This window comes from Cheilinus undulatus, linkage group 10 (assembly GCF_018320785.1).
Source record: "Cheilinus undulatus linkage group 10, ASM1832078v1, whole genome shotgun sequence".
NCBI lineage: Eukaryota > Metazoa > Chordata > Actinopteri > Labriformes > Labridae > Cheilinus > Cheilinus undulatus.
In genome coordinates this window covers 15012171-15026920 of record NC_054874.1, presented here as the reverse complement: position 1 = coordinate 15026920, position 14750 = coordinate 15012171, and positions in this window count along the sequence as shown.

Genomic DNA, 14750 nt, shown 5'->3' with positions numbered 1-14750 from the left:
TGAAGCAAAGCTTACTTTGCATTATAAGAAACAGCAGAGAGGGAGGGAAAATTGAGATTGTATATGAGTTAATATTTCCCTTACTCTAATGTTTTTGAATCATTTACGTAGAGTAGAAATGAAAGTAAGGTTTACTGAGAGGGGCTCCGGCTGCAGACCATACATCTCTGACAGCTACTCTCGCAAACCATCTAAGATACTATAAATCTCAGAACAGAAATACACACAGGAAAAAAGCTCATCCTTTATGAAAACATTCTACCACATCAAGTGTAGCTTATGTAGCTTTGTTAGCTGGGTAGGCTACATAGATAACAGCTACATAGTTAAAGCTAGGTTCACAAAGCAGCAACATTTTACTCTGCTAAATCTCATGTTGCTAAAGCTAACTTAGCTACACTTGCTTATTATATAGCTAGAATAGCAACATCTTCACTAAAGCTAAGGTAGCTACATTAGCTTTGGCTAAACTTAACAAAACTGAGCGAGCCACCATTAATGTAACTACTACTAAAATTGATCTATACATAATTTAATCCCACATTAGACTTCTTACCTTTTTCTCTGTTTAGAGTTTGTTTATGAATAAAGTTGAATTTCAAAAAGAAAAAAAACAAAAACTGGAAATACGTTGTACCGGAAAATGATGGCACTTACTTTGTCAGATATATTGCGTCTCAGATGACTGGTCTTTGAGAGTGGCCATCAGAAAAGTACAGTGTGCAGCAAGACTGTCAAGTTTATTAGCATGAATGCCGAGAAGACCTAAAGCAACTTTGCTAGTCACTGCAAAGACCAAAGAACTATCCTGGAAACATTTCAGAATAAAAGCATTGTATGAAAACGCAGGTAGTCTCACCACAGAAACAAAGGGATTGGGCTTTTACTTTGAAAAACACACCAGAGGAGGGCCGTACCTGTTATGTCAGCCTGAAATAAACTGACAGAAAGCGCAAACATCAGTGCAAAGATCTGACTGCAGACCACTTACTGCATCTCTGGAGTTATGAACGGACGTTCAGAAGCTTCAGACTGAACTACATTGACGCTTGCATTAATGTTTTAAAAACTTAACTGAGCAGATCCAAGGTCACCAAAAATATAGGCACACTTAATGCCCATCAGTCTAAAATAGTTGGGTTTTAGACAGATGGGCATTGAGCCTTTAAAATCCATGACACTTCTCCACATTCTGCTTTGAGGCCAGGTTAAAATCTTACAGTTATCCAAGATCAATAGGATGACTGCTGAAAGAATAAAGAATAAATGTGGTCTTTTAAACATTTTGTTGCAGTATGTTTGATATTTCCATGTCCGCCTCTCCGCTGTCTTCTTTTAAAGGTCTTCACAGGTTTCCTGATCTTAAAGGTCAGTCTTATCTTGAAGGTTTCTGTCTGTGTCTAATTACTGCACACTCACACCTACAAGGGTTAACTCTTCTGTCCAAAACTCCCTCATCTGTCCTGCTCCAGCAGCTCCGTGTGAGACGGCACACTCATTAGGCCGACTCCATTAAGTGGTAGATATTTGACCTCACAGGGTCATGAGCGCCGATTGGGCCGACAGCTTAAACCTGCACGCTCTGATCTTCAGCCAAAAAACTTCAATCAGTGAGGCAGGAGTTCACCGTAATAAAACATGAGACCTTGCTGGATTATACACCAAGGATCTCCAGTCTTCTTTCTTCTTTTTATGCAACATTGGTTTTTCATTAATGAAGATGTGTCATTAACACATGTCCATGTTTAACCCTTCTTTTCTGACTCATAAATCCATGTGCAAAAATACAACATGCTGACCTTTTTTTGGTCACTGAATAAGTTTAACTTTGACATTATCCATCGACTTCACATTTTCATGGTCTAAGCATGAATCAAAACCAATAAAAGCAACTTGTATGATTCCTTAGAACAACAGAACAACAGGAGAATAAAAAAAAAAATCCGTCTGATTTGGCAGGGCTCTTTGTGAGACTTATTGGGCTGTCTGTACATGCTGAAATGTGACCATAAATGCAGCGATTTGACACATTCTGCATGTTTGAATATGCAGTGTGACACCTGCTGAGGGGCTTTATACTGAACAGTGCCTGGTCTGTGATTTTATTAGCTCAGTCATTTTATACAAAACAATGCAGGAACAGCATTTGGGCTGGGAACTTTTAAATAGCCCTTTAAAACTGTCAATCAAACAAAAAACATAATGTAGCCATTTAACCAGAAAGGTTTGAGTTTTTCTCCTGTGTTTACCTGGAATTAAAAAAGGCCCATCAGGAAGCTAGGTTAGCTACTGCCAGCTATGTTTATTTGATTTTAGGTTTTAAAAAATACAGTAAAGGACATTTCTTTGCTCTACTGACAGCACTTCAATATGACAAAACGCAGAGTCATGGTCAGACTCAGCCTTTTCTGCAAACATCAGGGTTGTTCACTAGAAGAGCTCCTGCAAACATTTTTAAATTTCACTCAAATGTGCTCAAAATATGTTTTTTTTTTTTTTTTTAGCACACAATCAAGTAAACACAACATTAAGAGCAATAGGCCTCATTCACAAATTTTTCTTTTATTTGTTCCTAAGAAAGTTCCTATGAGAAACCTATGTGAGATTAATCTGCTGAATTGTTTGCACCTGTGCTCTAAAGTTGATGAATGCCAGCTGCTCTTAAACTCCTAATTAGCAGAGAAACACCCTTTTTATGCCCATATAAGGGCATAAAAGGGCAGTGCACAATGACAGAATGCACACAGGAGTGAGAGGCAATTTTCGAGAGGCTCTTTTTGGTGATCTGGCTCATTTGGCACAGCTCAGTAAAAAGTCAGCTCTTTCAGCTCCTAAACAGCTCTTCATTCAGGTACCGGTGCGGCTTCATTTGACCTGCCAGTTTTAGCAATGTTATAACATATGACTGTGCTGAACTGTGCTGAATTTTTTAAATCGATGAAAATATAAATGAATGCTTTATTTTGGTTTAAAAACAAAAATAAAATCTTTTTTTTTTAACATAATAATTTAACAGACTTTACTTTCTCCCCAAAACACCTTGTGGGTCAGATGAAATTCGCTCACTGGCTGGGATGTATGACACACATGACAGAAAACATTAATGTTACACCATCAAACATAAGTGCTTAATGCATGGTGTGCCTGTGGTAGAGAATAAAAGATCATCCCTACTAATCAATCAAATAACAGACACACAATTTATATTAAAATGATAATAATAAAAATAGTTACAATAATATGTGACAAAAAAAGTCTTTAAAATATTCACATTTTTACAAAAATGTCCTCGTGCTTCTTTGTGTTAGCTCTCTTTGTGCCATTATTCAAAGCAGCTCCTGTCTGCAGTGACACAGAGGGCACTATCACAGCCTCTCTATCTCTTTCCCTCTATTATGAACCAAGCCCACCTCCTGCATGATATTCCCAGCCAGACGTGCAGCTCGGCAAAGCATTGAGTGACAACGAAACAGCCCATTGGTTGTCACAGCCCATGTGACAAAGCTATATGGTGGCTAATGCTAAGGTAGCAGCAGAAATTAGCAGAAAACAGGTATCAGTAGCCAATGTTTATCTGCTGTTTCCAATCAATTTAACACCCTCAGCTAGTATAAATTAACTGCTGGATCATGTAAGGTTTCTTTTTCATCTTCCTTTTTGAAAAACTGATTTGTTTTTATGGTCATACATGCGAGAGAATGATGGCAAGGTTTAAAACCTGTCTAACATGTGGGCAGCCTACAAAGAACTTTGAAATTCTCCCCTAACTATATCAGTGAAATCAATGTGACTAAAATAGTTTGATATCAAACTTTGGTATGGAGATGATCTAGAAAGAATGCAATAAACAGACAAAGTTGAGTTTGTACATTGCTTCAGCATCCTGCGTGTTTTTCCCACACTGACAGTTTAGTAAGGCTGCTAAAATGTGACTTATTTCCAAAAATGACAGCTTCTCTTAAAAGGCTGGAAGAAAAGTAAGATACGAGGATGTGCAGCTGAACATCATTGCACTGACAAACCATGAAATACAGCACAGATGTGTCACATCTGTTCTACTGAGACTTCTCAGACAGGAAGGTTCGGCTCCAAAACTTGAACATATCACCACTGCCAGACATGGGAGCGGGAGCACTACTGCCTGAAGAAGAGCGGCAAACTGTACGAATCACAATGAAATTGTTTGACATTATTGGATGCAGCCCCAACGTCTGACTGAAGGTTTGGCTCTGGTTCGAAATCCTCGCTGAAAGAAGAGACTGTTCTGACAGGTTTTTGGATCACTGCTGATTCTGATCAACAGCCAATGCTTGTTAGACTGCTGATATACTTTATTTCTGGTAAAGGTATTTTCACAACAATGACTTTAATGTATTAATCCTCTATCAACAGAGACATCAATGACAAATCATTTAAGCATGGAGAACTCCAGTTGGTCCAAAAATACATCAATCACTTTTAAGACTTAATGACAAAATGTGAAAGTGCCTCTATCCAATGAGAGCTTTGTCAAAAAAATCAAACATGTAAAAAAAAAATGAGCCGACACCCTAACTGCATGTTGCCTCTGCAGACAACACACATACTAAGGGATTAAATCCAACCCATTTGCAGTTTTAGCCTGGCACTGCTCCTTGATTGTGCGCCATGTCAATAGTAACATGTAGACAGATGTTCCCCAAATCACTTAAGTCATGCACTTTACCCTCAAATTCACAAACTTTGTCTTTGCAGCAATACACACTTTGCACATTTGGGAGCAATTGCTCCCCTTTTAGTCAGTCTTTACAATTCAGTTGCACATGCTCCAGTCCGTCTCTAGTGTGTACCAGAATTGGCACTCTGCTCCGCTTGAGATACTGTCCAGTTCTGTTTCCATCAGAGTTCACTTCCTCACAGTCCAGGTCCTATTCTTTAAATCAAAATAAATATTTTAAGACCAAGGTGAACAGCAAACCAATCTTGAAGAGGCAAAGTTACCTTTTATTTACATGATATTCCTTTTCGGGGTGTCATCGTTTTTGTATTTGTCCCCAACAGTGCTGTTTCAGAGCCACTGTTTAGTGCATGCAGTCCCACGATGAATATATTCTAAAATAAAACAATAACAATGAATTTAGTCAACTGGAATTATAAATCTGGGACTTTAGGTTTCGTTTTATTGATGAACTCAGGGCTATGCTCCACTGCGCTGCGCTTCAGAAATGGGCCAAGTGGGTAAGGTTGTGCGATATCAGTTGAAGCAAAATCCTGCACACACACAGAGCACTGCAGACATGAACTATATGGAATTTCTTTTTAAACCCCTTGAGCCCTAAGCAATTTTTAATCTTTTTTTGTCTCACCTGAACTTTTTCTCTTAAAAAGCATGTAAAATATCAACCCTGTGGTGCATCTTTTTCTCAGAACAACCTTAACTTTAAGAACATGTGTGCTGCAGTAGGGTCACCTGAATTTAAAAAAAAAAAAAAAAGTTGTGGGACTACAAAGACAAAAGAAAAGCTAACCTAAAATAAAACTCAACGGTTAAATGTGTGACACACAGTAAACAATAGCTACAGATTTTTTTCTTTGTTTGTTTGTTTTGCACAAACATGTGTTCACATCCCTTGGACCAAGACATCTTGAAAATATTCATATAATTACAAAAAGTCCACGCACGTCTGTGTTTTTTCTGTTTTTGCCATTATTCAAAAAGTTCCTGCAGTGACACAGAGGGACACATCACAGGCTCTCTTTTTCTCCATTGTGAGCTATTCGAGCCATCTCCTGCATGATCTGGGCAGCTCTTCACTGTGCAGTTTTACAAATTATGACATGACGACAGAACATGCTACCATTGGTTATCACAACCCATCACAATGTATTTTGTGGATGTTGGATTTTGGTGTGGATTTAATTTTTGAAGACCCCGGAAAGTCGCCTAAGTTCCAGGCTTGCTAGTGAGGCCTTGCAAAGGTGTGGGTAGCGTCCTTGGAAAGGCAAAAAGGCGAACTCCAAGAGAAGAAGAAGTATGAGGCTACAATTCATATTTCAAAAGATTTTATAAACTACATCAGTTCATAGATGTTGTTGTATACAACAACATCTATGTCAGGGAGTTAAACAATGTGTTTTACATTGTCAAAATGTGGGCCATATTCTTTATCCTTCTTCCAAAATGGCTATATTAACTCCTAAACGTATGAGCCAGGTCACAACAACCTGGAGAACTTATCACCAGTTTTCTAGTTTTTCCTTAATTGAGGCATGAGTGTCAAAGCTTCAAGTATCTCGATTTTAGTCAAAAACAAGATCAATGGAGTGCTTTATGGGTGCTGAAAAATGTCAAAACACTTGAAAAATGGCCTCCAGTGCTCTTCAGTTTGGGGGTCAACCCAGGGAATAGGCACTTACACAGTTTATGGTTAACCATGGTTTAAAGTATCACGGTGAACTAATCTTTGAGGAGGAGGATTAGGGCCACTGTAAAAAAAAAAAATTGAGAATACTCAGAATCCTGATAAGAAATTTACACTTCTGAGATTAAAGTCAGAATTCTGACCTTTTGTTCTCACAAGTTAAAAAAAAAAAAAGGAAAATAAAACGTCCTTTTTTTTTCCCCAGGCCCTCATTTTTAGTGGTGCTACAACACCACAAATGCAAAATAGGAGTTTCTGATGAGTGCATACCATGAATGTAAATAAGATTCAGAAGACCACCAACTAAGAGGGGCACTGTGATTGGCCAATTTTACTGTCATTTAACAATATTCAGCCACAGTTTTGAGAGAAAGACACAGTCACAGCCCACTTCTTTAAATCTTCCAAGACTTAAGGCAAGAGTAATATCGGTCATGGGTTATACTGGTTGCAATGGGTTCAAGTGACAGTGAGACAGCCACTCGAGCTCTCTTTCTTCAATCCTAAATGCTCTTTAACACCCTGTGTTTCTGTTCTCACTCACAGAAAATGGGCCAGAACGTTATTCGAAGCACAAGTGAAACAAATCAATGGCCTTGTACTAAAAAACAAAAACAGTGTAAGCATGAACAATGGCTCCAATTCAAAAGGAAAGTTATATTTTGAAAAATACATTTTAAGATTTTGTACTGGATTAAGTGACCTTTGTGTTATTTCTGTTTCAATAAAAAGCAGCAATAAAGAACATTTAAATTTATGTGCAATGTTAATGTAAATTTATGTAAAATAGATTATTGAAGAAATCTGAAGGTCTTGCATTTTACTTTTGCTCAATCAACTCAATCTAATGATTTTATTCTTTATGTGCAAAATGATGAATATGACCGATGCATCTTTGCATATCTTTTGAAACATGTCTGTCATGTTTTTTTAGCAATCAGCTTTCTCTACAAACATGTTTCTTACAATCATGTTGTATCCTCCTGTGACACCGACCCTGCCACATGTAGTGTAATTTCTTCTGTACCATCAGATGGGCTATTAAAAGAAGAGTGAATGTTACACAGACGTCCTCTGGCTGTGACGAATATCAGCCTGACGTGTGTGAAAGCAGCATGAAAATGTAGAATATATAAAGTACGAAGTGAGACGGTGTGAATTAAAAGTGGAACTTCAGACACATGTCCTCGTGTTTAAAGGAAATAATGTCGGAAATGGAAACTTTTACTGTGTGAGGAGAAACCTAACAAGGCTGTACTTAACAGCCTTAAATGTCATTCAGAGTTAACTCAAGTGTTGAGCAGCTCACAGTCTGCTGGTTTTTACTGCCTTTTATATCAGGATAATCAGGCTCTGTTGGCCTGAATTCCACTTTGATTCATTTAAAAAGTTCACAGGATTCATATGAAACTTTCCGCCGTGTTGTGTTTATGAGTCGACCTTTCCTGTGAACCCCAAGCCGCTCTGTCTGGCTCATATTCATAAAGTATTCCTTTAGTTCGGCTCCTGTGATGTGGCAGTGATTGACAGAGCCTCCTCGCAAACACGCACACATTATAACAGAGAGGTGAGCTGGATCGGTGGACTCAGGTGCACTTTGACACAGCTGTGCTGATTTTAAAGCTTTTTCAGGTGGAATAACCACCCTGCTCATGAAGGATTGTGGGAAGGAAGGTGACAGAAAGCTTCAACAATGCAAAACTTCAAAATTCCCCGATCAAATAAAAGATTCATGGCTGATCTCAAAATGTTAAACTGCGCCTCTGAAAGCTTTGTGACATTTACTGAGTGCACATGGTGAGTTCATTTTTTCTCTGCATTACTGGAGCGAAACACTACTGATCCTATAACCTTTAAATAAATGTACCTTAAAACAAACACTACGCGTTAGTCACCAGCTCTTCTTGAAAGAGTAATATTTGATCTGTTTCCCTCAGTCATCCTGCTAAAAGTTCAAATCTGAGCAGAAATCAAGCCTGTATCAGCCAATCCTGGAGTCATCAAGGGATTTATGTATATGTCAACCTAAAGCCAAAACAACTTTAAGGGAGCAGAAAATTGTGTCATCAATTATATATGGCTATGTTCGTTTATTTTCCACTTTGTCGGATCAGATGTCAGCGTGGTTGTGTGCTTTGACTCATACTAATGTTTGACATTTAATGATCGCCAGTGTTTCTAAGTATACAAGCGATGTTGGTTTTAATCCACCCATGGGAAGAATGAACATGAAACTTGATTAAAAAGTCTCTCTCTCATCGTCATCTTTTCTTATCTAAAATCTACACTCTCTCTACTCTTTCCTAACTCACTTTCTCTGCAGCGTTTCTGAGACTTCTCCGTGCATCACTGAGTCTGCTCAAACACGCTCAAACGTCTTCCCTGGCCATGCCTCGTCTGAAAGAAGACTCTGATTGGCCAAAGAGCATCACATGCAGTTACCGGTAAGACAAGAGAAGCTGCAGAGGTGGAGAAAGATCACTGTAAATAAAAAAAGCTGCACAAGTTCAGAGAGGAGTGATTGTCAGAATAAAATAGCAGGTACGCACGGCTCTGGATTGGATGGCACTTTGGTCCAGATCCAGACCATGGTCCACTAATAAGTGACCTCTGCACTAAATAATTTCCGGCCCGACCCCCCTTAGCTATCTGGGGTGTGTTACCTGATTCAAGGCTTGTTGCATTAGATCAATTGTCCAAAATTTGATCAGACTGCCTCTGACACAATACCCACAATGCCTTGCCTTTGGTCCCCTGGCCTGCATAGAGGCCTGGAGAGCATAATGAGCCACCATTGAAAACTATGTGTCGCTGCAGCACCAGGCAGCTGAAGTCACAACAGTGTGCCAAGTAAAACTCAAGTCAGAGTCGTGGGCCTTATTTACATGTCAGTGACTGTCTCACAACATCATTTTTGGACCTTATTTGTTTGTGTGAGAGTCTGAGAGCCTTATTTTGGTATTGGTATTGTTTGCTTCTGAATAAGAACAAGCTACACACAGCCTTCGCTATAAGAGTTGCTAAAATTAGCCCAACATTTGTGCTGATTTTTAAAGACCCCACAAAGCAAAATCAGACATTTGTCTCTACCCATGCTAGATCTGTTGCTGTAAGTTGCTGTAAATATGTGAAAAGACAGAGCTATGTGCCACTGAATTATGTATTCAGACTGCTAGAAAGGTTTCTACCACTTTCAGGTCCAGGCTTTTTGTAGGGTCAGGGCCAAACAAGGGGCACAAAGACACATGGGGACCCAAATGCAACAATGACATAAAACAAGATAACACATAGTCGTCATGTCTGTTGTTTTGCTTGGTAACTACGAATATTCTAATGCCAGGGTTGCCAACCAAATATCATGTTTTTGTTTTGTAAATTTGCTCAACACATTGACACTGGCAAACAGATTGTTAAAGGTAACACAACAGAGTAATTTGTGACAGAAAAACAATGTAACGATAAGTAAAAGTAAAAGTAAGTTAAGTAGGTACTAATACTAATAGGGATTATGGCGATGGGCGAATTTGCCAAAATGTTAAAGTGTCTCTTTAAGTCTTGGAAGATTTAAATAAGTGGGCTGTGACTGCGTCTTTCTCTCAAAGCTGTGGCTGAATATTGTTAAATGACGTTAAAATCGGCCAATCACAGTGCCCCTCTTGGTTGGTGGTCTTGTAAATCTTATTTACATTTATGATGTACACTCATCAGAAACTCCTTTCTTGCATTTGTGGTGTTGCAGCACCACCAAAAATGATGAACAATATCTTGTAGCCAGTGGAGAAGAATGAACCGTCCTTTTATTTTTTACTCCCTCGAAGTAGGGCCAAAAAAGGAGAAAACATTGATTTAAACCAAACGTATTCAACCATATATAAAGCTGAGAGTAAGCAGCTTTTATTCAAGATCAGGTCATTTTTCTTGATTAACACTTTTAGCCGCAGACAAGATAATCAGTTAAATTAACTTTAAACCTGCATACTAGCTGCCACTATAGTAAAGAAACATGATTCAATACATAGTTTAAGATGGAAAATGAAGGTACAAATAACAATAACATATTAACGTAGTGCAGCACTGTTTTGGCTAGGCATCATGCCACATAGCCAGACTGTGATTGACTCTGAGGTCCTTGTATCTGCCTTTGTCTTGGTCGGTGAGGTGTGAAATAAACTGATTTTACTCACATATTTAAAGATTTATTTTCACCACATACGTGTCTTCAATACTCTTAAAGCAAACTTCAGCAGAATTTAAGCACATAGGATCATGACATCTTTTCCTTGAAGGTGACAGATAAGAGAAGGCGTTTTAGTTGACCATACCAATGTCTCTAAATTGGAGGACGACAACCTGTGTAGTTGTTACCAGACAGCAAAATGTTGGTGGACAAGAGAAAATCTCAGCTTACATTCCAAAATTTTATGTAGGCAGGGAATTCCAATTTCAAAAAAAATCAAAGTATTACCCTATATATCTTAAATTTGCACTTCTATGCTATCATATATGAAATGCCATGACAGTCATGACTCATCCAAGAGACAGTCACTGCTGAGCCCCTTGAGGAGATTTTTATCTCAAAAGGAGCAACGTAAGTTGCACACCCCTCCAGTGTTCAAAAGATTGGAACATTTATCAGTAGGTAGGATCACAAGCGAGGCAGTTGTTTCAGGCATTCCCATACACTGTTGACTCTCCTATGATGTCTTCTTCACACAAGACACACTCTGGGCCTGGGAGAACAGGTACCTGATCACAGAGAGGCTCCCTTTGGAGGGTCTTCATGTGAAGAAAGGCCATGCAAGGTGCATCTACTCCAAACACTTCAGTTGCTCTATGTCTGGAGCTGTTGTTAATGCTGTTATGAGGCACAGCATGAAGGCATACTACATTGAGACTGTGATATAACAGACTGTACAGGTGCATTTCAAAACATTAAAATATCCTGTAAAAGTCCAAAAAGTTAAACTTCGATAAATTCTAGATTCATCTCATACAAAGTGAAATATTCCAATACTTTTTTGTTTTAATCTTGATGATTACGGCTTACCGTTCACAAAAATTGAAAATCCACTATCTCAAAATATAACGTTGTGGAAAAGTCCAATTTGTAAAGGTCTCCTGAGCCTCCATTCTGTCATTCTGGTTCAGTATACACGACCACAATCATGGGGAAGACTGCTGACTTGACTGTTGTCCTGAGGAAAATCATTGACACCTCACAAGGAGGATAAGGTCACTGCTGAAATGACAGGCTGTTCTCAGAGAATGCAAAGCATATTCATGTAAAGTTGGATGGAAAGGAAAAATGTGGTACGAAAAGGTACACGAGCAACAGGGATGCACTCAGTCTTCAGAGGATTGTCAAACAAAGCAGATTTAAGAACTTTGGGGAGCTTCACAAGGAGTGGCCTGAGGTTGGAGTCAACGGATCAAGAGCAACCGCACATAGACAGGTCTAGAAAGTAGGCCACAAGTGCTGTGTTCCCAGTGTCATGCCTATCCTGAACCACAGACAATGTTATCAGGAGAAAAAGAACCACTGGACAGTCACGTGGTCCAAACTCATTTTTTCAGATCAATGTAGATTTTGAATTTCATTTGGAAATCAAGGAGGACAGAGGTCTGGAGGATGATCCAAGGTGCTTGGATGCTTCCATCTACTGGGGAGATTTACGGAGATACAGTTTTCTTTTCTAGCAGGACTTGGCACTTGCCCACAGTGAAGTCAAAACTTCCAAAAACTAATTTACTGACCATGATATAACTGTGTTTGATTGAACAGCAAGCTGGCCTGACCTGAACCCCATAGAGAGTCTCTGTGGAAACATGAAGAGAAAGATGAGAGACACCAACCTCTACAATACAAATGAGCTGAAGGCTGCGATCAGGGAAACCTGGGCTTCATAACACCCCAGCAGTGCCACGGACTGATTGGCTCCATGCCAATTTTTATTTTCAGGTGACAAAAGGGGAGAATGAGGTTGGTTGTCACACGGGTTGGTTGTCACACTGATTATATCTCTCTACTAGAGTGTGCTGTCTCCCAAAGTTTTGTATGGAAATTTCCAGAATTGGGACCAAACCTCACCTACATAGTCTTCTCTGGAGTAGGACAGCTGAACTTGAGGTGAGAGAACTTTTGGACTTCCAGTTGGGGTTGGTTGTCACAATATAGTGAATGTGTGTAGCCTGGCTGAGTAGGCTATTATTGTTAGGCCTATTTGTTTTGTTCACGTTGCTATAGGCCTAAAGGCTGACCTAAAGATTTTCCTGTTCATGTCCCTTGCTTATTTTGTATCCAGATGCATTATCTATTTGTCAACTTGCCAATGCAGTTAGTGTTTCAAATTTACTTCTGCCTTCTTCCCTTCTATATAAGCTTTTTCCCATTAAAACAACATTGGGTCAAACCACCCCATAGTGTGTGACAAACATCCCTGTGATGGGGTTGGTTGTCCCAATGTGTAAGAGTGTCTTTGATAGTTAATTACCTCTTTGTTACAATAAGTTGGAAGGTGAGAGGGATATGCATTTCAAGCCAAGATATTTAAGCCTTGATTTAATGTAGGAATAACTATTGAAAAATGATCAATTCACACTAGAGTGAAGTGTGTGACAACGAACCCTGTTCTCACCTACTCTTAACATTAACATTTTCAACATTTGATCCACAAAATGGTACCACATAGTACCCACTGCATTTTTAATTCAGCATGATGGCTGGTTGTTTGTGTTTTTAACAAACAAACCTAAGCACATATTTAATATCTGGCCTCTGTCCCATTCTAATTATGTTATATTAAAAACAATGCTGCCAATTTGTGATGGCTGTCAAAAAGACATGGTTGCTGTTTACTTTTCATGCTGCTTAAGTCTGAGTCATCTTCCTGGCTTGGTGTATTGTTAAGATGAGTAGTCTTAGATGTTTTTGGTCTTGTGTAGTAAGGATGGAGGAGAGGAGCTGTCATTCTTTTGCAGTGGCTACTGCATTTGAGGGCTTATTGTTATTTGATTGACAGAATAGGGATGATCTGTTCTTCACACCACTCCACCATAGGCACACCACATACCAAGGACACTTGTTTGATGGTGTAACATCATTGTTTCCCAGGGGTAATGTGCGACTAAAGCATAAGCATGTGTCATTGGGTGTTTTGGAGAGATATTTCATAAAACAACATGAGATTTTCAATTACAAAATAATACATAAGTAAAATTAAGCACATTGGAGAAAAATACAAGTACAAATCAGTCATATGTCAAAACATTGCTAAAACTGGCTGATCTAATGAAGCCTAAATGGTACCCAGAGATGGAAACATACAGAACTGTTGTACACAAGTAAAGGTACAGATACTCTGGTTAAAATGTACTTAAGTAATAGCAAAAGTACTGGTCTATAAATCTACTCTTGTAAAAATCACATCTCTATAATGCAGTAAAATACACAGCAAAATTGACAGAGTTAATTGAACTCATTTAGAGTGAAATTCATCATTTTTAAAGTTTCTTTATTGGTCCACACAACATACAGTTAAACATTACTTTAAAGTGTAAATATTTTACAGTTTGACAGAGCTGCAATAAATCTGAAAATCTGTGTCAAGATAGGTCTGCTTTCACAAGAATAAAGTAGACAGTCAACATACCTCATAGCAAGACAATATATACTGATAAAGAATATCCACTTTGAGTCTTATAGGAACACATAAAGTTAAACTCTAACTCAGTGTCTAACTTCACTCATGGTGCAAGTGTGTCTAACATAGAAAACAACAATCCGACAGAAACATTTGAGTCTACAGAGTTAAACTAACACTGGTCGATCAATATAGTCCAACACAGAAGACCATTTAATTCAGAATGGAATTCAAACTACCCTTTGGGAGTTAAAAACTACTCAATCACAGTAATTGAGTAAATGTAACTAGTTAATTTCCACCCCCGATGGTACCAAATAAAGAATTGTTGGGAGCTGAAAGAGCTGGACTCTCCATCATTGATATTTAGAGATGCTTTACATCACTGAAACTGTCCTGATGTTGATAACAAATCAGTAATAGTGTCTTCTGTTAGAAAACAAACCTAGAATTCATATCTTACATCGACTTTCAGCTGTCTTGCAAAGACATTTAGCTGGATTTCCTGGTGGATCGTAATTATAGCAGCAAGGTTTACCATGTAAACATCATCTAAGTTTAAATATTGGTCCTACTTACCGAAATAACCCCCTCCACCTGAGGAATTCAAACTTTGGAAAGTGACACCGACTGTTTTGTATCTGCAGCATTAGTCCTTGCAGTGAGGAGTGGCGAACCATTAATCAGTGGGCTTTACCTTGAGCTCAGT